Raw genomic sequence first — 22,488 nt, 5'->3', positions numbered from 1 at the left:
ACCCACAGGGCGAGGGGGGGGGCGCAGCTGAAAGGGGTTGTGGGGGAGGGCGGCCCCTGGCTGGGGTCAAAGGGCGAGCGTCCCGCGCGTGCGCAGTCAGCGGCAGCGACGCGCTGGGGGTGGGCAGCGGGTAGGTGAAGGAGGCCGGGCGAGGAGACGAGGGGGGCTGGGAGGGCTCCACCTTGGCGAGTCCAGCCGTGGAGGCGCATCTTGTGTGAGTGTGAGTGAGTGTGAGTGTGTGTGTGTGTGTATAGAGAGACAGCCCCCCACCCCGCCCCGCCCCGCCCCGCCCCGCCCATCACCCCCGTCCCTGGGAGCCAGCGGGACCCGGCCGGCGAACTCAACCGGCCCGGCCCGGCCCGGCGCGGGGCCTGGGGCGGGAGGCGGCGGCGGGGAAGCCCAGAGAGGCTCGGCTTCTCGAGCGGGGCAGGGGCGCCCTCCGCCGCCGTCTAGGGCCACACCACCCTGAACGCCCCCGATCTCGTCTGGTCTCGGAAGCTAAGCAGGGTCGGGCCTGGTTAGTACTTGGATGGGAGACCGCCTGGGAATACCCGGTGCCACAGGCTGCTTCTTTTTTTTTTTTTTTGGCCTCTTGTTCTGTCCCCTTTCTGGGAGCGCGGCGGCGGCCCGGGGTGGGGGTCACCCCCACCCTCAGCGCCCGCCGCGGTGCCTGGCGCCCCAGCCCGCACCGTGGGGCCTCCTCTTGTCCCAAGCCGCGACACCGCCGCCACGCGGCAGCATGCGTGGCATCTGGACTGTCAGGTCTCAGACCAAAGGTCTGCTCTGTGGGAACCGACACGCTGGAGGAAACCTTGAGAGTCTGAGAGGGGAGGGAGTTCCAGAAGAAGGCCAGGATGTCATTTTGAGGGAGTATGTGACCAGAACTCGTCCCGTTGCTTTTGGGGTTCTATGGGCTACACGCAGGAATCTTTGGTGGTGGCACCTGATGTTGGGGGATCCGGAGTCACACCCAGACCTGCTCCACAGGCCTCCTTTTACTTTTCTCTTCGGATTCATTATTTTTAAAAAGTGTCTCTTACCTCTAGGATTGCATTTTCTTTTCTCTCTCTTTTCAAGCAGATGATGGGAGTACAAGTATTCAGGTGACATGTGTTGCCCGTGCCGCCCTCCCCCCTGTGTTCCTTTTTTTTTTTTTTTTTTGAGACAGAGTCTCGTTTTGCTGCCCAGGCTAGAGTGAGTGCCATGGCGTCAGCCTAGCTCACAGCAACCTCAATCTCCGGGCTCAAGCAATCCTGCTGCCTCAGCCTCCCGAGTAGTTGGGACTACAGACATGCACCACCACGCCCGGCTGTGTTTTTCTATATATATTAGTTGGCCAATTAATTTCTTTCTATTTTTAGTAGAGACGGGGTCTCGCTCTTGCTCAGGCTGGTTTCGAACTCCTGACCTGGAGCAATCCGCCCGCCTCGGCCTCCCAGAGAGCTAGGATTACAGGCGTGAGCCACCGCGCCCGGCCCCCCCTGTGTTCTTATTCATATACCTCTCATGTTGTTCCAGCGTATTGTGGGGGTACCAATGTTAAGGTCGGGTGCCTTGCCCTCTCCAAGCCTCCCCCCTCGGGTCAGAGCTTCAAGTGCGCCCATCCCCCAGTCGGTGCGCACCCACCCCATGCCTAATGGATGTGTATGCCCCTCCCCTCCCCCCACCCGCCCGACACCCACCCGATGAAGGTGATTCCTCTCTGTCCACTTAGGCGTCCATCCGTTCGTACCAATTTGCTGGTGAGCGCGCTCACGTGGTGCTCGTGTGTCCATTCTTGGGATACTTGGCTTCCTGGAACGGGTTCCAGCTCTGGCCAGGAGAACACGAGAGGCGCCCTCTCACCGCTGCTCCTCACAGCCGAATGGCACTCCGTGGTGTCCACGCGCCACATTTTATTGATGCACTCCTGGATGGATGGGCACTCGGGTCGCTTCCACGTCTTTGGGATTGTGAATTGTGCCCTAACTGTAACCCTAACCCTTACCCAGCCCGTCTCCTCTGCCCCTGCCTGACGCACTCCTCCCCGGCCAGGCCCGTCACTGTCCTGGGCCCCCGCCTGACCGGCTCCTCCCCGCCCGGCCGGTCACCGTCCTCTGCCCCTGCCTGACACGCTCCTTCCCGCCCGGCCTCTCACCGTCCTCGGCCCCTGCCTGACCGGCTCCTCCGTCGCCTGGGCCTTCCAAGGGCTTGGTGTGGACGCTGCTTCCAGGAAGCCCTCCAGAAACCCGGCAGCAGGGTGGCCGCAGCAGTCTCCAGCAGCCGTCCCTAAGTCGCGTGAGTGCGGGGGACGTGCCCCCGCTGTGCCGCGGGGGCCCAGCCTGGTGTCTTCCCTGAGGCCCTGCGGCTGCCGGCTGGGCTGCCGCTCCCCGCAAGGGGAGAGCCGCGGAGGTGGGGACCGCCTCCTGATGGGGACGTACACGCAGCTCTCCACGTCGGATTCCGGGGCTCTCTGTCCTGCCCGAAGGCCCAGCTGGCCTGCGGGTCCTTAGAGTGGCAAAAACCTCCGAAAACTGAGACTGAGGGTCCGGTGGGTGTCTGCACTTTTGTGCTGGGCACCCCAGGGAGGCCCGGGGGCTGGCTGGACAACGCGGTCTGCTGGGCGGGGGGTTTGGAGGAGCAACTGATGCCCTTTGCACTTTGGGTAGCAAGAGTCTGAGGTGTCTCTGAGCCCTGTGCCATGTCGGGGGGGGGGGTGCGGGGCGGAGGAGGAGGAGGAGGAGGTGGGAAGGGCCGGGGCCTGCAGTCCTGTTCCCGGGGTGGCACGGCAAGTGGCTTCTTCCACAGGCTGCTTGGCCTGGGCTCCCTGCACCTGGGCCTTTGGAGGACCGGCCCTGTGCTTGCCAACACTTCCTGCAGGGACCCAGAGCTGGGAGGTGGCATCTCTCAGCCCTGGGTCGGGCAGAGCCCCAGCGGGCCATGCCCACAACCTCTCTCAGCACCGGTCCCCCAGAAGGCTCCTTTGGGACCAGGATTCTCTTGCGGTGACTCTTTAAGGTCTGGCCCCTGGATGGAGGGGCACCAGGAGTAGAGGAGCAGGAAGGGGAAGGGGGTGGCCATGCGAGGGGACACTTTGAGGCCAAGTCCCAGCTTCAGCCTGATCCTCCTGGGAACCCCGCTCTGAGACAAGGAGCCGGGCTTCGCATTCCCACAGCAGCCAGTCGTGGGCTGAGGACACCTGGGGCGTTGGGAACTCCCTGGCTTCTCCTTGGTTTAACATCTAGAGCTGCTTGTGAATCGCGCCGCCACACACACCCGAGCGCAGGTGTCTTCCGCACAGACTGCGGGCCTCGCTCTTCTGAATGCCGCTAGCTCGCCACCCACCCACGGGTGAACCTGGTCAGGGTGCTTTCTCTCAGGGGCAGACTCTTTTCCGGGCGGGCTACCGGTGTCTCTGTTTGCTCGTTTCTTTCTTCCATTTCGGGAAAGTCTTCCTTGCTGGGTGTGGAAATCTCCTATGCCTTCCCTCGCCTATTCTGTCAGCTTTAAAATTCTCTTTCAGTGGCCACCCTCACAGATGGATTAGGAAACTCTTTCCGGTGCACTCATTAGTGAAATGACCTCCAGGAAGCTGGAATCCAATATCTAATGGCCGATTTTTAGCGAGTCCACACGCCAGGGTGGTCGGGGTCCAATGCAGCCCCGGCCAGGCCCAGGCCCGTTGGACTGGGCCACAGGAGGACACGGAGGAGGGTCCCGGCCCCCACGAAGCGGTGCCGGCAGTTCTCCACGGGCTTGGGCGTTTTCCAGAGGTAGGAGATGGAGGGGACTGATTTCTTCAGCGCCCCCCAGACCACGCCACCCCACCCCACCCATGGGACACATCCCCAGAGAGAGACGCCCCATACACTGGCTGTGCCCCAGCCCTGGCTCGGGGGAATAGGCGGCAGCCCACCCACAGGGCGAGGGGGGGGGCGCAGCTGAAAGGGGTTGTGGGGGAGGGCGGCCCCTGGCTGGGGTCAAAGGGCGAGCGTCCCGCGCGTGCGCAGTCAGCGGCAGCGACGCGCTGGGGGTGGGCAGCGGGTAGGTGAAGGAGGCCGGGCGAGGAGACGAGGGGGGCTGGGAGGGCTCCACCTTGGCGAGTCCAGCCGTGGAGGCGCATCTTGTGTGAGTGTGAGTGAGTGTGAGTGTGTGTGTGTGTGTATAGAGAGACAGCCCCCCACCCCGCCCCGCCCCGCCCCGCCCCGCCCATCACCCCCGTCCCTGGGAGCCAGCGGGACCCGGCCGGCGAACTCAACCGGCCCGGCCCGGCCCGGCGCGGGGCCTGGGGCGGGAGGCGGCGGCGGGGAAGCCCAGAGAGGCTCGGCTTCTCGAGCGGGGCAGGGGCGCCCTCCGCCGCCGTCTAGGGCCACACCACCCTGAACGCCCCCGATCTCGTCTGGTCTCGGAAGCTAAGCAGGGTCGGGCCTGGTTAGTACTTGGATGGGAGACCGCCTGGGAATACCGGGTGCCACAGGCTGCTTCTTTTTTTTTTTTTTTGGCCTCTTGTTCTGTCCCCTTTCTGGGAGCGCGGCGGCGGCCCGGGGTGGGGGTCACCCCCACCCTCAGCGCCCGCCGCGGTGCCTGGCGCCCCAGCCCGCACCGTGGGGCCTCCTCTTGTCCCAAGCCGCGACACCGCCGCCACGCGGCAGCATGCGTGGCATCTGGACTGTCAGGTCTCAGACCAAAGGTCTGCTCTGTGGGAACCGACACGCTGGAGGAAACCTTGAGAGTCTGAGAGGGGAGGGAGTTCCAGAAGAAGGCCAGGATGTCATTTTGAGGGAGTATGTGACCAGAACTCGTCCCGTTGCTTTTGGGGTTCTATGGGCTACACGCAGGAATCTTTGGTGGTGGCACCTGATGTTGGGGGATCCGGAGTCACACCCAGACCTGCTCCACAGGCCTCCTTTTACTTTTCTCTTCGGATTCATTATTTTTAAAAAGTGTCTCTTACCTCTAGGATTGCATTTTCTTTTCTCTCTCTTTTCAAGCAGATGATGGGAGTACAAGTATTCAGGTGACATGTGTTGCCCGTGCCGCCCTCCCCCCTGTGTTCCTTTTTTTTTTTTTTTTTTGAGACAGAGTCTCGTTTTGCTGCCCAGGCTAGAGTGAGTGCCATGGCGTCAGCCTAGCTCACAGCAACCTCAATCTCCGGGCTCAAGCAATCCTGCTGCCTCAGCCTCCCGAGTAGTTGGGACTACAGACATGCACCACCACGCCCGGCTGTGTTTTTCTATATATATTAGTTGGCCAATTAATTTCTTTCTATTTTTAGTAGAGACGGGGTCTCGCTCTTGCTCAGGCTGGTTTCGAACTCCTGACCTGGAGCAATCCGCCCGCCTCGGCCTCCCAGAGAGCTAGGATTACAGGCGTGAGCCACCGCGCCCGGCCCCCCCTGTGTTCTTATTCATATACCTCTCATGTTGTTCCAGCGTATTGTGGGGGTACCAATGTTAAGGTCGGGTGCCTTGCCCTCTCCAAGCCTCCCCCCTCGGGTCAGAGCTTCAAGTGCGCCCATCCCCCAGTCGGTGCGCACCCACCCCATGCCTAATGGATGTGTATGCCCCTCCCCTCCCCCCACCCGCCCGACACCCACCCGATGAAGGTGATTCCTCTCTGTCCACTTAGGCGTCCATCCGTTCGTACCAATTTGCTGGTGAGCGCGCTCACGTGGTGCTCGTGTGTCCATTCTTGGGATACTTGGCTTCCTGGAACGGGTTCCAGCTCTGGCCAGGAGAACACGAGAGGCGCCCTCTCACCGCTGCTCCTCACAGCCGAATGGCACTCCGTGGTGTCCACGCGCCACATTTTATTGATGCACTCCTGGATGGATGGGCACTCGGGTCGCTTCCACGTCTTTGGGATTGTGAATTGTGCCCTAACTGTAACCCTAACCCTTACCCAGCCCGTCTCCTCTGCCCCTGCCTGACGCACTCCTCCCCGGCCAGGCCCGTCACTGTCCTGGGCCCCCGCCTGACCGGCTCCTCCCCGCCCGGCCGGTCACCGTCCTCTGCCCCTGCCTGACACGCTCCTTCCCGCCCGGCCTCTCACCGTCCTCGGCCCCTGCCTGACCGGCTCCTCCGTCGCCTGGGCCTTCCAAGGGCTTGGTGTGGACGCTGCTTCCAGGAAGCCCTCCAGAAACCCGGCAGCAGGGTGGCCGCAGCAGTCTCCAGCAGCCGTCCCTAAGTCGCGTGAGTGCGGGGGACGTGCCCCCGCTGTGCCGCGGGGGCCCAGCCTGGTGTCTTCCCTGAGGCCCTGCGGCTGCCGGCTGGGCTGCCGCTCCCCGCAAGGGGAGAGCCGCGGAGGTGGGGACCGCCTCCTGATGGGGACGTACACGCAGCTCTCCACGTCGGATTCCGGGGCTCTCTGTCCTGCCCGAAGGCCCAGCTGGCCTGCGGGTCCTTAGAGTGGCAAAAACCTCCGAAAACTGAGACTGAGGGTCCGGTGGGTGTCTGCACTTTTGTGCTGGGCACCCCAGGGAGGCCCGGGGGCTGGCTGGACAACGCGGTCTGCTGGGCGGGGGGTTTGGAGGAGCAACTGATGCCCTTTGCACTTTGGGTAGCAAGAGTCTGAGGTGTCTCTGAGCCCTGTGCCATGTCGGGGGGGGGGGTGCGGGGCGGAGGAGGAGGAGGAGGAGGTGGGAAGGGCCGGGGCCTGCAGTCCTGTTCCCGGGGTGGCACGGCAAGTGGCTTCTTCCACAGGCTGCTTGGCCTGGGCTCCCTGCACCTGGGCCTTTGGAGGACCGGCCCTGTGCTTGCCAACACTTCCTGCAGGGACCCAGAGCTGGGAGGTGGCATCTCTCAGCCCTGGGTCGGGCAGAGCCCCAGCGGGCCATGCCCACAACCTCTCTCAGCACCGGTCCCCCAGAAGGCTCCTTTGGGACCAGGATTCTCTTGCGGTGACTCTTTAAGGTCTGGCCCCTGGATGGAGGGGCACCAGGAGTAGAGGAGCAGGAAGGGGAAGGGGGTGGCCATGCGAGGGGACACTTTGAGGCCAAGTCCCAGCTTCAGCCTGATCCTCCTGGGAACCCCGCTCTGAGACAAGGAGCCGGGCTTCGCATTCCCACAGCAGCCAGTCGTGGGCTGAGGACACCTGGGGCGTTGGGAACTCCCTGGCTTCTCCTTGGTTTAACATCTAGAGCTGCTTGTGAATCGCGCCGCCACACACACCCGAGCGCAGGTGTCTTCCGCACAGACTGTGGGCCTCGCTCTTCTGAATGCCGCTAGCTCGCCACCCACCCACGGGTGAACCTGGTCAGGGTGCTTTCTCTCAGGGGCAGACTCTTTTCCGGGCGGGCTACCGGTGTCTCTGTTTGCTCGTTTCTTTCTTCCATTTCGGGAAAGTCTTCCTTGCTGGGTGTGGAAATCTCCTATGCCTTCCCTCGCCTATTCTGTCAGCTTTAAAATTCTCTTTCAGTTGCCACCCTCACAGATGGATTAGGAAACTCTTTCCGGTGCACTCATTAGTGAAATGACCTCCAGGAAGCTGGAATCCAATATCTAATGGCCGATTTTTAGCGAGTCCACACGCCAGGGTGGTCGGGGTCCAATGCAGCCCCGGCCAGGCCCAGGCCCGTTGGACTGGGCCACAGGAGGACACGGAGGAGGGTCCCGGCCCCCACGAAGCGGTGCCGGCAGTTCTCCACGGGCTTGGGCGTTTTCCAGAGGTAGGAGATGGAGGGGACTGATTTCTTCAGCGCCCCCCAGACCACGCCACCCCACCCCACCCATGGGACACATCCCCAGAGAGAGACGCCCCATACACTGGCTGTGCCCCAGCCCTGGCTCGGGGGAATAGGCGGCAGCCCACCCACAGGGCGAGGGGGGGGGCGCAGCTGAAAGGGGTTGTGGGGGAGGGCGGCCCCTGGCTGGGGTCAAAGGGCGAGCGTCCCGCGCGTGCGCAGTCAGCGGCAGCGACGCGCTGGGGGTGGGCAGCGGGTAGGTGAAGGAGGCCGGGCGAGGAGACGAGGGGGGCTGGGAGGGCTCCACCTTGGCGAGTCCAGCCGTGGAGGCGCATCTTGTGTGAGTGTGAGTGAGTGTGAGTGTGTGTGTGTGTGTATAGAGAGACAGCCCCCCACCCCGCCCCGCCCCGCCCCGCCCCGCCCATCACCCCCGTCCCTGGGAGCCAGCGGGACCCGGCCGGCGAACTCAACCGGCCCGGCCCGGCCCGGCGCGGGGCCTGGGGCGGGAGGCGGCGGCGGGGAAGCCCAGAGAGGCTCGGCTTCTCGAGCGGGGCAGGGGCGCCCTCCGCCGCCGTCTAGGGCCACACCACCCTGAACGCCCCCGATCTCGTCTGGTCTCGGAAGCTAAGCAGGGTCGGGCCTGGTTAGTACTTGGATGGGAGACCGCCTGGGAATACCGGGTGCCACAGGCTGCTGCTTTTTTTTTTTTTTTTCTTGCCTCTTGTTCTGTCCCCTTTCTGGGAGCGAGGCGGCGGCCCGGGGTGGGGGTCACCCCCACCCTCAGCGCCCGCGCGGTGCCTGGCGCCCCAGCCCGCACCGTGGGGCCTCCTCTTGTCCCAAGCCGCGACACCGCCGCCACGCGGCAGCATGCGTGGCATCTGGACTGTCAGGTCTCAGACCAAAGGTCTGCTCTGTGGGAACCGACACGCTGGAGGAAACCTTGAGAGTCTGAGAGGGGAGGGAGTTCCAGAAGAAGGCCAGGATGTCATTTTGAGGGAGTATGTGACCAGAACTCGTCCCGTTGCTTTTGGGGTTCTATGGGCTACACGCAGGAATCTTTGGTGGTGGCACCTGATGTTGGGGGATCCGGAGTCACACCCAGACCTGCTCCACAGGCCTCCTTTTACTTTTCTCTTCGGATTCATTATTTTTAAAAAGTGTCTCTTACCTCTAGGATTGCATTTTCTTTTCTCTCTCTTTTCAAGCAGATGATGGGAGTACAAGTATTCAGGTGACATGTGTTGCCCGTGCCGCCCTCCCCCCTGTGTTCCTTTTTTTTTTTTTTTTTTGAGACAGAGTCTCGTTTTGCTGCCCAGGCTAGAGTGAGTGCCATGGCGTCAGCCTAGCTCACAGCAACCTCAATCTCCGGGCTCAAGCAATCCTGCTGCCTCAGCCTCCCGAGTAGTTGGGACTACAGACATGCACCACCACGCCCGGCTGTGTTTTTCTATATATATTAGTTGGCCAATTAATTTCTTTCTATTTTTAGTAGAGACGGGGTCTCGCTCTTGCTCAGGCTGGTTTCGAACTCCTGACCTGGAGCAATCCGCCCGCCTCGGCCTCCCAGAGAGCTAGGATTACAGGCGTGAGCCACCGCGCCCGGCCCCCCCTGTGTTCTTATTCATATACCTCTCATGTTGTTCCAGCGTATTGTGGGGGTACCAATGTTAAGGTCGGGTGCCTTGCCCTCTCCAAGCCTCCCCCCTCGGGTCAGAGCTTCAAGTGCGCCCATCCCCCAGTCGGTGCGCACCCACCCCATGCCTAATGGATGTGTATGCCCCTCCCCTCCCCCCACCCGCCCGACACCCACCCGATGAAGGTGATTCCTCTCTGTCCACTTAGGCGTCCATCCGTTCGTACCAATTTGCTGGTGAGCGCGCGCACGTGGTGCTCGTGTGTCCATTCTTGGGATACTTGGCTTCCTGGAACGGGTTCCAGCTCTGGCCAGGAGAACACGAGAGGCGCCCTCTCACCGCTGCTCCTCACAGCCGAATGGCACTCCGTGGTGTCCACGCGCCACATTTTATTGATGCACTCCTGGATGGATGGGCACTCGGGTCGCTTCCACGTCTTTGGGATTGTGAATTGTGCCCTAACTGTAACCCTAACCCTTACCCAGCCCGTCTCCTCTGCCCCTGCCTGACGCACTCCTCCCCGGCCAGGCCCGTCACTGTCCTGGGCCCCCGCCTGACCGGCTCCTCCCCGCCCGGCCGGTCACCGTCCTCTGCCCCTGCCTGACATGCTCCTTCCCGCCCGCCCGGCCTCTCACCGTCCTCGGCCCCTGCCTGACCGGCTCCTCCGTCGCCTGGGCCTTCCAAGGGCTTGGTGTGGACGCTGCTTCCAGGAAGCCCTCCAGAAACCCGGCAGCAGGGTGGCCGCAGCAGTCTCCAGCAGCCGTCCCTAAGTCGCGTGAGTGCGGGGGACGTGCCCCCGCTGTGCCGCGGGGGCCCAGCCTGGTGTCTTCCCTGAGGCCCTGCGGCTGCCGGCTGGGCTGCCGCTCCCCGCAAGGGGAGAGCCGCGGAGGTGGGGACCGCCTCCTGATGGGGACGTACACGCAGCTCTCCACGTCGGATTCCGGGGCTCTCTGTCCTGCCCGAAGGCCCAGCTGGCCTGCGGGTCCTTAGAGTGGCAAAAACCTCCGAAAACTGAGACTGAGGGTCCGGTGGGTGTCTGCACTTTTGTGCTGGGCACCCCAGGGAGGCCCGGGGGCTGGCTGGACAACGCGGTCTGCTGGGCGGGGGGTTTGGAGGAGCAACTGATGCCCTTTGCACTTTGGGTAGCAAGAGTCTGAGGTGTCTCTGAGCCCTGTGCCATGTCGGGGGGGGGGGTGCGGGGCGGAGGAGGAGGAGGAGGAGGTGGGAAGGGCCGGGGCCTGCAGTCCTGTTCCCGGGGTGGCACGGCAAGTGGCTTCTTCCACAGGCTGCTTGGCCTGGGCTCCCTGCACCTGGGCCTTTGGAGGACCGGCCCTGTGCTTGCCAACACTTCCTGCAGGGACCCAGAGCTGGGAGGTGGCATCTCTCAGCCCTGGGTCGGGCAGAGCCCCAGCGGGCCATGCCCACAACCTCTCTCAGCACCGGTCCCCCAGAAGGCTCCTTTGGGACCAGGATTCTCTTGCGGTGACTCTTTAAGGTCTGGCCCCTGGATGGAGGGGCACCAGGAGTAGAGGAGCAGGAAGGGGAAGGGGGTGGCCATGCGAGGGGACACTTTGAGGCCAAGTCCCAGCTTCAGCCTGATCCTCCTGGGAACCCCGCTCTGAGACAAGGAGCCGGGCTTCGCATTCCCACAGCAGCCAGTCGTGGGCTGAGGACACCTGGGGCGTTGGGAACTCCCTGGCTTCTCCTTGGTTTAACATCTAGAGCTGCTTGTGAATCGCGCCGCCACACACACCCGAGCGCAGGTGTCTTCCGCACAGACTGTGGGCCTCGCTCTTCTGAATGCCGCTAGCTCGCCACCCACCCACGGGTGAACCTGGTCAGGGTGCTTTCTCTCAGGGGCAGACTCTTTTCCGGGCGGGCTACCGGTGTCTCTGTTTGCTCGTTTCTTTCTTCCATTTCGGGAAAGTCTTCCTTGCTGGGTGTGGAAATCTCCTATGCCTTCCCTCGCCTATTCTGTCAGCTTTAAAATTCTCTTTCAGTTGCCACCCTCACAGATGGATTAGGAAACTCTTTCCGGTGCACTCATTAGTGAAATGACCTCCAGGAAGCTGGAATCCAATATCTAATGGCCGATTTTTAGCGAGTCCACACGCCAGGGTGGTCGGGGTCCAATGCAGCCCCGGCCAGGCCCAGGCCCGTTGGACTGGGCCACAGGAGGACACGGAGGAGGGTCCCGGCCCCCACGAAGCGGTGCCGGCAGTTCTCCACGGGCTTGGGCGTTTTCCAGAGGTAGGAGATGGAGGGGACTGATTTCTTCAGCGCCCCCCAGACCACGCCACCCCACCCCACCCATGGGACACATCCCCAGAGAGAGACGCCCCATACACTGGCTGTGCCCCAGCCCTGGCTCGGGGGAATAGGCGGCAGCCCACCCACAGGGCGAGGGGGGGGGCGCAGCTGAAAGGGGTTGTGGGGGAGGGCGGCCCCTGGCTGGGGTCAAAGGGCGAGCGTCCCGCGCGTGCGCAGTCAGCGGCAGCGACGCGCTGGGGGTGGGCAGCGGGTAGGTGAAGGAGGCCGGGCGAGGAGACGAGGGGGGCTGGGAGGGCTCCACCTTGGCGAGTCCAGCCGTGGAGGCGCATCTTGTGTGAGTGTGAGTGAGTGTGAGTGTGTGTGTGTGTGTATAGAGAGACAGCCCCCCACCCCGCCCCGCCCCGCCCCGCCCCGCCCATCACCCCCGTCCCTGGGAGCCAGCGGGACCCGGCCGGCGAACTCAACCGGCCCGGCCCGGCCCGGCGCGGGGCCTGGGGCGGGAGGCGGCGGCGGGGAAGCCCAGAGAGGCTCGGCTTCTCGAGCGGGGCAGGGGCGCCCTCCGCCGCCGTCTAGGGCCACACCACCCTGAACGCCCCCGATCTCGTCTGGTCTCGGAAGCTAAGCAGGGTCGGGCCTGGTTAGTACTTGGATGGGAGACCGCCTGGGAATACCGGGTGCCACAGGCTGCTTCTTTTTTTTTTTTTTTGGCCTCTTGTTCTGTCCCCTTTCTGGGAGCGCGGCGGCGGCCCGGGGTGGGGGTCACCCCCACCCTCAGCGCCCGCCGCGGTGCCTGGCGCCCCAGCCCGCACCGTGGGGCCTCCTCTTGTCCCAAGCCGCGACACCGCCGCCACGCGGCAGCATGCGTGGCATCTGGACTGTCAGGTCTCAGACCAAAGGTCTGCTCTGTGGGAACCGACACGCTGGAGGAAACCTTGAGAGTCTGAGAGGGGAGGGAGTTCCAGAAGAAGGCCAGGATGTCATTTTGAGGGAGTATGTGACCAGAACTCGTCCCGTTGCTTTTGGGGTTCTATGGGCTACACGCAGGAATCTTTGGTGGTGGCACCTGATGTTGGGGGATCCGGAGTCACACCCAGACCTGCTCCACAGGCCTCCTTTTACTTTTCTCTTCGGATTCATTATTTTTAAAAAGTGTCTCTTACCTCTAGGATTGCATTTTCTTTTCTCTCTCTTTTCAAGCAGATGATGGGAGTACAAGTATTCAGGTGACATGTGTTGCCCGTGCCGCCCTCCCCCCTGTGTTCCTTTTTTTTTTTTTTTTTTGAGACAGAGTCTCGTTTTGCTGCCCAGGCTAGAGTGAGTGCCATGGCGTCAGCCTAGCTCACAGCAACCTCAATCTCCGGGCTCAAGCAATCCTGCTGCCTCAGCCTCCCGAGTAGTTGGGACTACAGACATGCACCACCACGCCCGGCTGTGTTTTTCTATATATATTAGTTGGCCAATTAATTTCTTTCTATTTTTAGTAGAGACGGGGTCTCGCTCTTGCTCAGGCTGGTTTCGAACTCCTGACCTGGAGCAATCCGCCCGCCTCGGCCTCCCAGAGAGCTAGGATTACAGGCGTGAGCCACCGCGCCCGGCCCCCCCTGTGTTCTTATTCATATACCTCTCATGTTGTTCCAGCGTATTGTGGGGGTACCAATGTTAAGGTCGGGTGCCTTGCCCTCTCCAAGCCTCCCCCCTCGGGTCAGAGCTTCAAGTGCGCCCATCCCCCAGTCGGTGCGCACCCACCCCATGCCTAATGGATGTGTATGCCCCTCCCCTCCCCCCACCCGCCCGACACCCACCCGATGAAGGTGATTCCTCTCTGTCCACTTAGGCGTCCATCCGTTCGTACCAATTTGCTGGTGAGCGCGCTCACGTGGTGCTCGTGTGTCCATTCTTGGGATACTTGGCTTCCTGGAACGGGTTCCAGCTCTGGCCAGGAGAACACGAGAGGCGCCCTCTCACCGCTGCTCCTCACAGCCGAATGGCACTCCGTGGTGTCCACGCGCCACATTTTATTGATGCACTCCTGGATGGATGGGCACTCGGGTCGCTTCCACGTCTTTGGGATTGTGAATTGTGCCCTAACTGTAACCCTAACCCTTACCCAGCCCGTCTCCTCTGCCCCTGCCTGACGCACTCCTCCCCGGCCAGGCCCGTCACTGTCCTGGGCCCCCGCCTGACCGGCTCCTCCCCGCCCGGCCGGTCACCGTCCTCTGCCCCTGCCTGACACGCTCCTTCCCGCCCGGCCTCTCACCGTCCTCGGCCCCTGCCTGACCGGCTCCTCCGTCGCCTGGGCCTTCCAAGGGCTTGGTGTGGACGCTGCTTCCAGGAAGCCCTCCAGAAACCCGGCAGCAGGGTGGCCGCAGCAGTCTCCAGCAGCCGTCCCTAAGTCGCGTGAGTGCGGGGGACGTGCCCCCGCTGTGCCGCGGGGGCCCAGCCTGGTGTCTTCCCTGAGGCCCTGCGGCTGCCGGCTGGGCTGCCGCTCCCCGCAAGGGGAGAGCCGCGGAGGTGGGGACCGCCTCCTGATGGGGACGTACACGCAGCTCTCCACGTCGGATTCCGGGGCTCTCTGTCCTGCCCGAAGGCCCAGCTGGCCTGCGGGTCCTTAGAGTGGCAAAAACCTCCGAAAACTGAGACTGAGGGTCCGGTGGGTGTCTGCACTTTTGTGCTGGGCACCCCAGGGAGGCCCGGGGGCTGGCTGGACAACGCGGTCTGCTGGGCGGGGGGTTTGGAGGAGCAACTGATGCCCTTTGCACTTTGGGTAGCAAGAGTCTGAGGTGTCTCTGAGCCCTGTGCCATGTCGGGGGGGGGGGTGCGGGGCGGAGGAGGAGGAGGAGGAGGTGGGAAGGGCCGGGGCCTGCAGTCCTGTTCCCGGGGTGGCACGGCAAGTGGCTTCTTCCACAGGCTGCTTGGCCTGGGCTCCCTGCACCTGGGCCTTTGGAGGACCGGCCCTGTGCTTGCCAACACTTCCTGCAGGGACCCAGAGCTGGGAGGTGGCATCTCTCAGCCCTGGGTCGGGCAGAGCCCCAGCGGGCCATGCCCACAACCTCTCTCAGCACCGGTCCCCCAGAAGGCTCCTTTGGGACCAGGATTCTCTTGCGGTGACTCTTTAAGGTCTGGCCCCTGGATGGAGGGGCACCAGGAGTAGAGGAGCAGGAAGGGGAAGGGGGTGGCCATGCGAGGGGACACTTTGAGGCCAAGTCCCAGCTTCAGCCTGATCCTCCTGGGAACCCCGCTCTGAGACAAGGAGCCGGGCTTCGCATTCCCACAGCAGCCAGTCGTGGGCTGAGGACACCTGGGGCGTTGGGAACTCCCTGGCTTCTCCTTGGTTTAACATCTAGAGCTGCTTGTGAATCGCGCCGCCACACACACCCGAGCGCAGGTGTCTTCCGCACAGACTGCGGGCCTCGCTCTTCTGAATGCCGCTAGCTCGCCACCCACCCACGGGTGAACCTGGTCAGGGTGCTTTCTCTCAGGGGCAGACTCTTTTCCGGGCGGGCTACCGGTGTCTCTGTTTGCTCGTTTCTTTCTTCCATTTCGGGAAAGTCTTCCTTGCTGGGTGTGGAAATCTCCTATGCCTTCCCTCGCCTATTCTGTCAGCTTTAAAATTCTCTTTCAGTTGCCACCCTCACAGATGGATTAGGAAACTCTTTCCGGTGCACTCATTAGTGAAATGACCTCCAGGAAGCTGGAATCCAATATCTAATGGCCGATTTTTAGCGAGTCCACACGCCAGGGTGGTCGGGGTCCAATGCAGCCCCGGCCAGGCCCAGGCCCGTTGGACTGGGCCACAGGAGGACACGGAGGAGGGTCCCGGCCCCCACGAAGCGGTGCCGGCAGTTCTCCACGGGCTTGGGCGTTTTCCAGAGGTAGGAGATGGAGGGGACTGATTTCTTCAGCGCCCCCCAGACCACGCCACCCCACCCCACCCATGGGACACATCCCCAGAGAGAGACGCCCCATACACTGGCTGTGCCCCAGCCCTGGCTCGGGGGAATAGGCGGCAGCCCACCCACAGGGCGAGGGGGGGGGCGCAGCTGAAAGGGGTTGTGGGGGAGGGCGGCCCCTGGCTGGGGTCAAAGGGCGAGCGTCCCGCGCGTGCGCAGTCAGCGGCAGCGACGCGCTGGGGGTGGGCAGCGGGTAGGTGAAGGAGGCCGGGCGAGGAGACGAGGGGGGCTGGGAGGGCTCCACCTTGGCGAGTCCAGCCGTGGAGGCGCATCTTGTGTGAGTGTGAGTGAGTGTGAGTGTGTGTGTGTGTGTATAGAGAGACAGCCCCCCACCCCGCCCCGCCCCGCCCCGCCCCGCCCATCACCCCCGTCCCTGGGAGCCAGCGGGACCCGGCCGGCGAACTCAACCGGCCCGGCCCGGCCCGGCGCGGGGCCTGGGGCGGGAGGCGGCGGCGGGGAAGCCCAGAGAGGCTCGGCTTCTCGAGCGGGGCAGGGGCGCCCTCCGCCGCCGTCTAGGGCCACACCACCCTGAACGCCCCCGATCTCGTCTGGTCTCGGAAGCTAAGCAGGGTCGGGCCTGGTTAGTACTTGGATGGGAGACCGCCTGGGAATACCGGGTGCCACAGGCTGCTTCTTTTTTTTTTTTTTTGGCCTCTTGTTCTGTCCCCTTTCTGGGAGCGCGGCGGCGGCCCGGGGTGGGGGTCACCCCCACCCTCAGCGCCCGCCGCGGTGCCTGGCGCCCCAGCCCGCACCGTGGGGCCTCCTCTTGTCCCAAGCCGCGACACCGCCGCCACGCGGCAGCATGCGTGGCATCTGGACTGTCAGGTCTCAGACCAAAGGTCTGCTCTGTGGGAACCGACACGCTGGAGGAAACCTTGAGAGTCTGAGAGGGGAGGGAGTTCCAGAAGAAGGCCAGGATGTCATTTTGAGGGAGTATGTGACCAGAACTCGTCCCGTTGCTTTTGGGGTTCTATGGGCTACACGCAGGAATCTTTGGTGGTGGCACCTGATGTTGGGGGATCCGGAGTCACACCCAGACCTGCTCCACAGGCCTCCTTTTACTTTTCTCTTCGGATTCATTATTTTTAAAAAGTGTCTCTTACCTCTAGGATTGCATTTTCTTTTCTCTCTCTTTTCAAGCAGATGATGGGAGTACAAGTATTCAGGTGACATGTGTTGCCCGTGCCGCCCTCCCCCCTGTGTTCCTTTTTTTTTTTTTTTTTTGAGACAGAGTCTCGTTTTGCTGCCCAGGCTAGAGTGAGTGCCATGGCGTCAGCCTAGCTCACAGCAACCTCAATCTCCGGGCTCAAGCAATCCTGCTGCCTCAGCCTCCCGAGTAGTTGGGACTACAGACATGCACCACCACGCCCGGCTGTGTTTTTCTATATATATTAGTTGGCCAATTAATTTCTTTCTATTTTTAGTAGAGACGGGGTCTCGCTCTTGCTCAGGCTGGTTTCGAACTCCTGACCTGGAGCAATCCGCCCGCCTCGGCCTCCCAGAGAGCTAGGATTACAGGCGTGAGCCACCGCGCCCGGCCCCCCCTGTGTTCTTATTCATATACCTCTCATGTTGTTCCAGCGTATTGTGGGGGTACCAATGTTAAGGTCGGGTGCCTTGCCCTCTCCAAGCCTCCCCCCTCGGGTCAGAGCTTCAAGTGCGCCCATCCCCCAGTCGGTGCGCACCCACCCCATGCCTAATGGATGTGTATGCCCCTCCCCTCCCCCCACCCGCCCGACACCCACCCGATGAAGGTGATTCCTCTCTGTCCACTTAGGCGTCCATCCGTTCGTACCAATTTGCTGGTGAGCGCGCGCACGTGGTGCTCGTGTGTCCATTCTTGGGATACTTGGCTTCCTGGAACGGGTTCCAGCTCTGGCCAGGAGAACACGAGAGGCGCCCTCTCACCGCTGCTCCTCACAGCCGAATGGCACTCCGTGGTGTCCACGCGCCACATTTTATTGATGCACTCCTGGATGGATGGGCACTCGGGTCGCTTCCACGTCTTTGGGATTGTGAATTGTGCCCTAACTGTAACCCTAACCCTTACCCAGCCCGTCTCCTCTGCCCCTGCCTGACGCACTCCTCCCCGGCCAGGCCCGTCACTGTCCTGGGCCCCCGCCTGACCGGCTCCTCCCCGCCCGGCCGGTCACCGTCCTCTGCCCCTGCCTGACATGCTCCTTCCCGCCCGCCCGGCCTCTCACCGTCCTCGGCCCCTGCCTGACCGGCTCCTCCGTCGCCTGGGCCTTCCAAGGGCTTGGTGTGGACGCTGCTTCCAGGAAGCCCTCCAGAAACCCGGCAGCAGGGTGGCCGCAGCAGTCTCCAGCAGCCGTCCCTAAGTCGCGTGAGTGCGGGGGACGTGCCCCCGCTGTGCCGCGGGGGCCCAGCCTGGTGTCTTCCCTGAGGCCCTGCGGCTGCCGGCTGGGCTGCCGCTCCCCGCAAGGGGAGAGCCGCGGAGGTGGGGACCGCCTCCTGATGGGGACGTACACGCAGCTCTCCACGTCGGATTCCGGGGCTCTCTGTCCTGCCCGAAGGCCCAGCTGGCCTGCGGGTCCTTAGAGTGGCAAAAACCTCCGAAAACTGAGACTGAGGGTCCGGTGGGTGTCTGCACTTTTGTGCTGGGCACCCCAGGGAGGCCCGGGGGCTGGCTGGACAACGCGGTCTGCTGGGCGGGGGGTTTGGAGGAGCAACTGATGCCCTTTGCACTTTGGGTAGCAAGAGTCTGAGGTGTCTCTGAGCCCTGTGCCATGTCGGGGGGGGGGTGCGGGGCGGAGGAGGAGGAGGAGGAGGTGGGAAGGGCCGGGGCCTGCAGTCCTGTTCCCGGGGTGGCACGGCAAGTGGCTTCTTCCACAGGCTGCTTGGCCTGGGCTCCCTGCACCTGGGCCTTTGGAGGACCGGCCCTGTGCTTGCCAACACTTCCTGCAGGGACCCAGAGCTGGGAGGTGGCATCTCTCAGCCCTGGGTCGGGCAGAGCCCCAGCGGGCCATGCCCACAACCTCTCTCAGCACCGGTCCCCCAGAAGGCTCCTTTGGGACCAGGATTCTCTTGCGGTGACTCTTTAAGGTCTGGCCCCTGGATGGAGGGGCACCAGGAGTAGAGGAGCAGGAAGGGGAAGGGGGTGGCCATGCGAGGGGACACTTTGAGGCCAAGTCCCAGCTTCAGCCTGATCCTCCTGGGAACCCCGCTCTGAGACAAGGAGCCGGGCTTCGCATTCCCACAGCAGCCAGTCGTGGGCTGAGGACACCTGGGGCGTTGGGAACTCCCTGGCTTCTCCTTGGTTTAACATCTAGAGCTGCTTGTGAATCGCGCCGCCACACACACCCGAGCGCAGGTGTCTTCCGCACAGACTGTGGGCCTCGCTCTTCTGAATGCCGCTAGCTCGCCACCCACCCACGGGTGAACCTGGTCAGGGTGCTTTCTCTCAGGGGCAGACTCTTTTCCGGGCGGGCTACCGGTGTCTCTGTTTGCTCGTTTCTTTCTTCCATTTCGGGAAAGTCTTCCTTGCTGGGTGTGGAAATCTCCTATGCCTTCCCTCGCCTATTCTGTCAGCTTTAAAATTCTCTTTCAGTTGCCACCCTCACAGATGGATTAGGAAACTCTTTCCGGTGCACTCATTAGTGAAATGACCTCCAGGAAGCTGGAATCCAATATCTAATGGCCGATTTTTAGCGAGTCCACACGCCAGGGTGGTCGGGGTCCAATGCAGCCCCGGCCAGGCCCAGGCCCGTTGGACTGGGCCACAGGAGGACACGGAGGAGGGTCCCGGCCCCCACGAAGCGGTGCCGGCAGTTCTCCACGGGCTTGGGCGTTTTCCAGAGGTAGGAGATGGAGGGGACTGATTTCTTCAGCGCCCCCCAGACCACGCCACCCCACCCCACCCATGGGACACATCCCCAGAGAGAGACGCCCCATACACTGGCTGTGCCCCAGCCCTGGCTCGGGGGAATAGGCGGCAGCCCACCCACAGGGCGAGGGGGGGGGCGCAGCTGAAAGGGGTTGTGGGGGAGGGCGGCCCCTGGCTGGGGTCAAAGGGCGAGCGTCCCGCGCGTGCGCAGTCAGCGGCAGCGACGCGCTGGGGGTGGGCAGCGGGTAGGTGAAGGAGGCCGGGCGAGGAGACGAGGGGGGCTGGGAGGGCTCCACCTTGGCGAGTCCAGCCGTGGAGGCGCATCTTGTGTGAGTGTGAGTGAGTGTGAGTGTGTGTGTGTGTGTATAGAGAGACAGCCCCCCACCCCGCCCCGCCCCGCCCCGCCCCGCCCATCACCCCCGTCCCTGGGAGCCAGCGGGACCCGGCCGGCGAACTCAACCGGCCCGGCCCGGCCCGGCGCGGGGCCTGGGGCGGGAGGCGGCGGCGGGGAAGCCCAGAGAGGCTCGGCTTCTCGAGCGGGGCAGGGGCGCCCTCCGCCGCCGTCTAGGGCCACACCACCCTGAACGCCCCCGATCTCGTCTGGTCTCGGAAGCTAAGCAGGGTCGGGCCTGGTTAGTACTTGGATGGGAGACCGCCTGGGAATACCGGGTGCCACAGGCTGCTTCTTTTTTTTTTTTTTTGGCCTCTTGTTCTGTCCCCTTTCTGGGAGCGCGGCGGCGGCCCGGGGTGGGGGTCACCCCCACCCTCAGCGCCCGCCGCGGTGCCTGGCGCCCCAGCCCGCACCGTGGGGCCTCCTCTTGTCCCAAGCCGCGACACCGCCGCCACGCGGCAGCATGCGTGGCATCTGGACTGTCAGGTCTCAGACCAAAGGTCTGCTCTGTGGGAACCGACACGCTGGAGGAAACCTTGAGAGTCTGAGAGGGGAGGGAGTTCCAGAAGAAGGCCAGGATGTCATTTTGAGGGAGTATGTGACCAGAACTCGTCCCGTTGCTTTTGGGGTTCTATGGGCTACACGCAGGAATCTTTGGTGGTGGCACCTGATGTTGGGGGATCCGGAGTCACACCCAGACCTGCTCCACAGGCCTCCTTTTACTTTTCTCTTCGGATTCATTATTTTTAAAAAGTGTCTCTTACCTCTAGGATTGCATTTTCTTTTCTCTCTCTTTTCAAGCAGATGATGGGAGTACAAGTATTCAGGTGACATGTGTTGCCCGTGCCGCCCTCCCCCCTGTGTTCCTTTTTTTTTTTTTTTTTTGAGACAGAGTCTCGTTTTGCTGCCCAGGCTAGAGTGAGTGCCATGGCGTCAGCCTAGCTCACAGCAACCTCAATCTCCGGGCTCAAGCAATCCTGCTGCCTCAGCCTCCCGAGTAGTTGGGACTACAGACATGCACCACCACGCCCGGCTGTGTTTTTCTATATATATTAGTTGGCCAATTAATTTCTTTCTATTTTTAGTAGAGACGGGGTCTCGCTCTTGCTCAGGCTGGTTTCGAACTCCTGACCTGGAGCAATCCGCCCGCCTCGGCCTCCCAGAGAGCTAGGATTACAGGCGTGAGCCACCGCGCCCGGCCCCCCCTGTGTTCTTATTCATATACCTCTCATGTTGTTCCAGCGTATTGTGGGGGTACCAATGTTAAGGTCGGGTGCCTTGCCCTCTCCAAGCCTCCCCCCTCGGGTCAGAGCTTCAAGTGCGCCCATCCCCCAGTCGGTGCGCACCCACCCCATGCCTAATGGATGTGTATGCCCCTCCCCTCCCCCCACCCGCCCGACACCCACCCGATGAAGGTGATTCCTCTCTGTCCACTTAGGCGTCCATCCGTTCGTACCAATTTGCTGGTGAGCGCGCGCACGTGGTGCTCGTGTGTCCATTCTTGGGATACTTGGCTTCCTGGAACGGGTTCCAGCTCTGGCCAGGAGAACACGAGAGGCGCCCTCTCACCGCTGCTCCTCACAGCCGAATGGCACTCCGTGGTGTCCACGCGCCACATTTTATTGATGCACTCCTGGATGGATGGGCACTCGGGTCGCTTCCACGTCTTTGGGATTGTGAATTGTGCCCTAACTGTAACCCTAACCCTTACCCAGCCCGTCTCCTCTGCCCCTGCCTGACGCACTCCTCCCCGGCCAGGCCCGTCACTGTCCTGGGCCCCCGCCTGACCGGCTCCTCCCCGCCCGGCCGGTCACCGTCCTCTGCCCCTGCCTGACACGCTCCTTCCCGCCCGGCCTCTCACCGTCCTCGGCCCCTGCCTGACCGGCTCCTCCGTCGCCTGGGCCTTCCAAGGGCTTGGTGTGGACGCTGCTTCCAGGAAGCCCTCCAGAAACCCGGCAGCAGGGTGGCCGCAGCAGTCTCCAGCAGCCGTCCCTAAGTCGCGTGAGTGCGGGGGACGTGCCCCCGCTGTGCCGCGGGGGCCCAGCCTGGTGTCTTCCCTGAGGCCCTGCGGCTGCCGGCTGGGCTGCCGCTCCCCGCAAGGGGAGAGCCGCGGAGGTGGGGACCGCCTCCTGATGGGGACGTACACGCAGCTCTCCACGTCGGATTCCGGGGCTCTCTGTCCTGCCCGAAGGCCCAGCTGGCCTGCGGGTCCTTAGAGTGGCAAAAACCTCCGAAAACTGAGACTGAGGGTCCGGTGGGTGTCTGCACTTTTGTGCTGGGCACCCCAGGGAGGCCCGGGGGCTGGCTGGACAACGCGGTCTGCTGGGCGGGGGGTTTGGAGGAGCAACTGATGCCCTTTGCACTTTGGGTAGCAAGAGTCTGAGGTGTCTCTGAGCCCTGTGCCATGTCGGGGGGGGGGGTGCGGGGCGGAGGAGGAGGAGGAGGAGGTGGGAAGGGCCGGGGCCTGCAGTCCTGTTCCCGGGGTGGCACGGCAAGTGGCTTCTTCCACAGGCTGCTTGGCCTGGGCTCCCTGCACCTGGGCCTTTGGAGGACCGGCCCTGTGCTTGCCAACACTTCCTGCAGGGACCCAGAGCTGGGAGGTGGCATCTCTCAGCCCTGGGTCGGGCAGAGCCCCAGCGGGCCATGCCCACAACCTCTCTCAGCACCGGTCCCCCAGAAGGCTCCTTTGGGACCAGGATTCTCTTGCGGTGACTCTTTAAGGTCTGGCCCCTGGATGG

The 22,488-nt window shown here is 63.2% G+C and overlaps 6 non-coding genes across 6 annotated transcripts; all 6 read left to right on the top strand.

The window, feature by feature from the left end:
- Positions 1-447: 447 nt before the first annotated feature.
- On the top strand, positions 448-566 carry LOC142862964 (5S ribosomal RNA). The gene has a single exon (XR_012913857.1). It is a non-coding gene; the product is annotated as a 5S ribosomal RNA (ribosomal RNA).
- Positions 567-4,340: 3,774 nt separating this feature from the next.
- LOC142862677 (5S ribosomal RNA) lies at positions 4,341-4,459 on the top strand. The gene has a single exon (XR_012913774.1). It is a non-coding gene; the product is annotated as a 5S ribosomal RNA (ribosomal RNA).
- Positions 4,460-8,233: 3,774 nt separating this feature from the next.
- Positions 8,234-8,352, top strand: LOC142862676 (5S ribosomal RNA). Its single transcript, XR_012913773.1, has one exon. It is a non-coding gene; the product is annotated as a 5S ribosomal RNA (ribosomal RNA).
- Positions 8,353-12,132: 3,780 nt separating this feature from the next.
- Positions 12,133-12,251, top strand: LOC142862675 (5S ribosomal RNA). Its single transcript, XR_012913772.1, has one exon. It is a non-coding gene; the product is annotated as a 5S ribosomal RNA (ribosomal RNA).
- A 3,774-nt stretch (positions 12,252-16,025) lies between these two features.
- On the top strand, positions 16,026-16,144 carry LOC142862674 (5S ribosomal RNA). Its single transcript, XR_012913771.1, has one exon. It is a non-coding gene; the product is annotated as a 5S ribosomal RNA (ribosomal RNA).
- A 3,777-nt stretch (positions 16,145-19,921) lies between these two features.
- On the top strand, positions 19,922-20,040 carry LOC142862672 (5S ribosomal RNA). The gene has a single exon (XR_012913769.1). It is a non-coding gene; the product is annotated as a 5S ribosomal RNA (ribosomal RNA).
- Positions 20,041-22,488: the final 2,448 nt, after the last annotated feature.

The sequence above is a fragment of the Microcebus murinus genome, chromosome 20 (assembly GCF_040939455.1).
Source record: "Microcebus murinus isolate Inina chromosome 20, M.murinus_Inina_mat1.0, whole genome shotgun sequence".
Taxonomy (NCBI): Eukaryota; Metazoa; Chordata; class Mammalia; order Primates; family Cheirogaleidae; genus Microcebus; species Microcebus murinus.
Note: the sequence above shows the minus strand (reverse complement) of the source record. Positions and strands in the feature narration are given on the sequence as shown.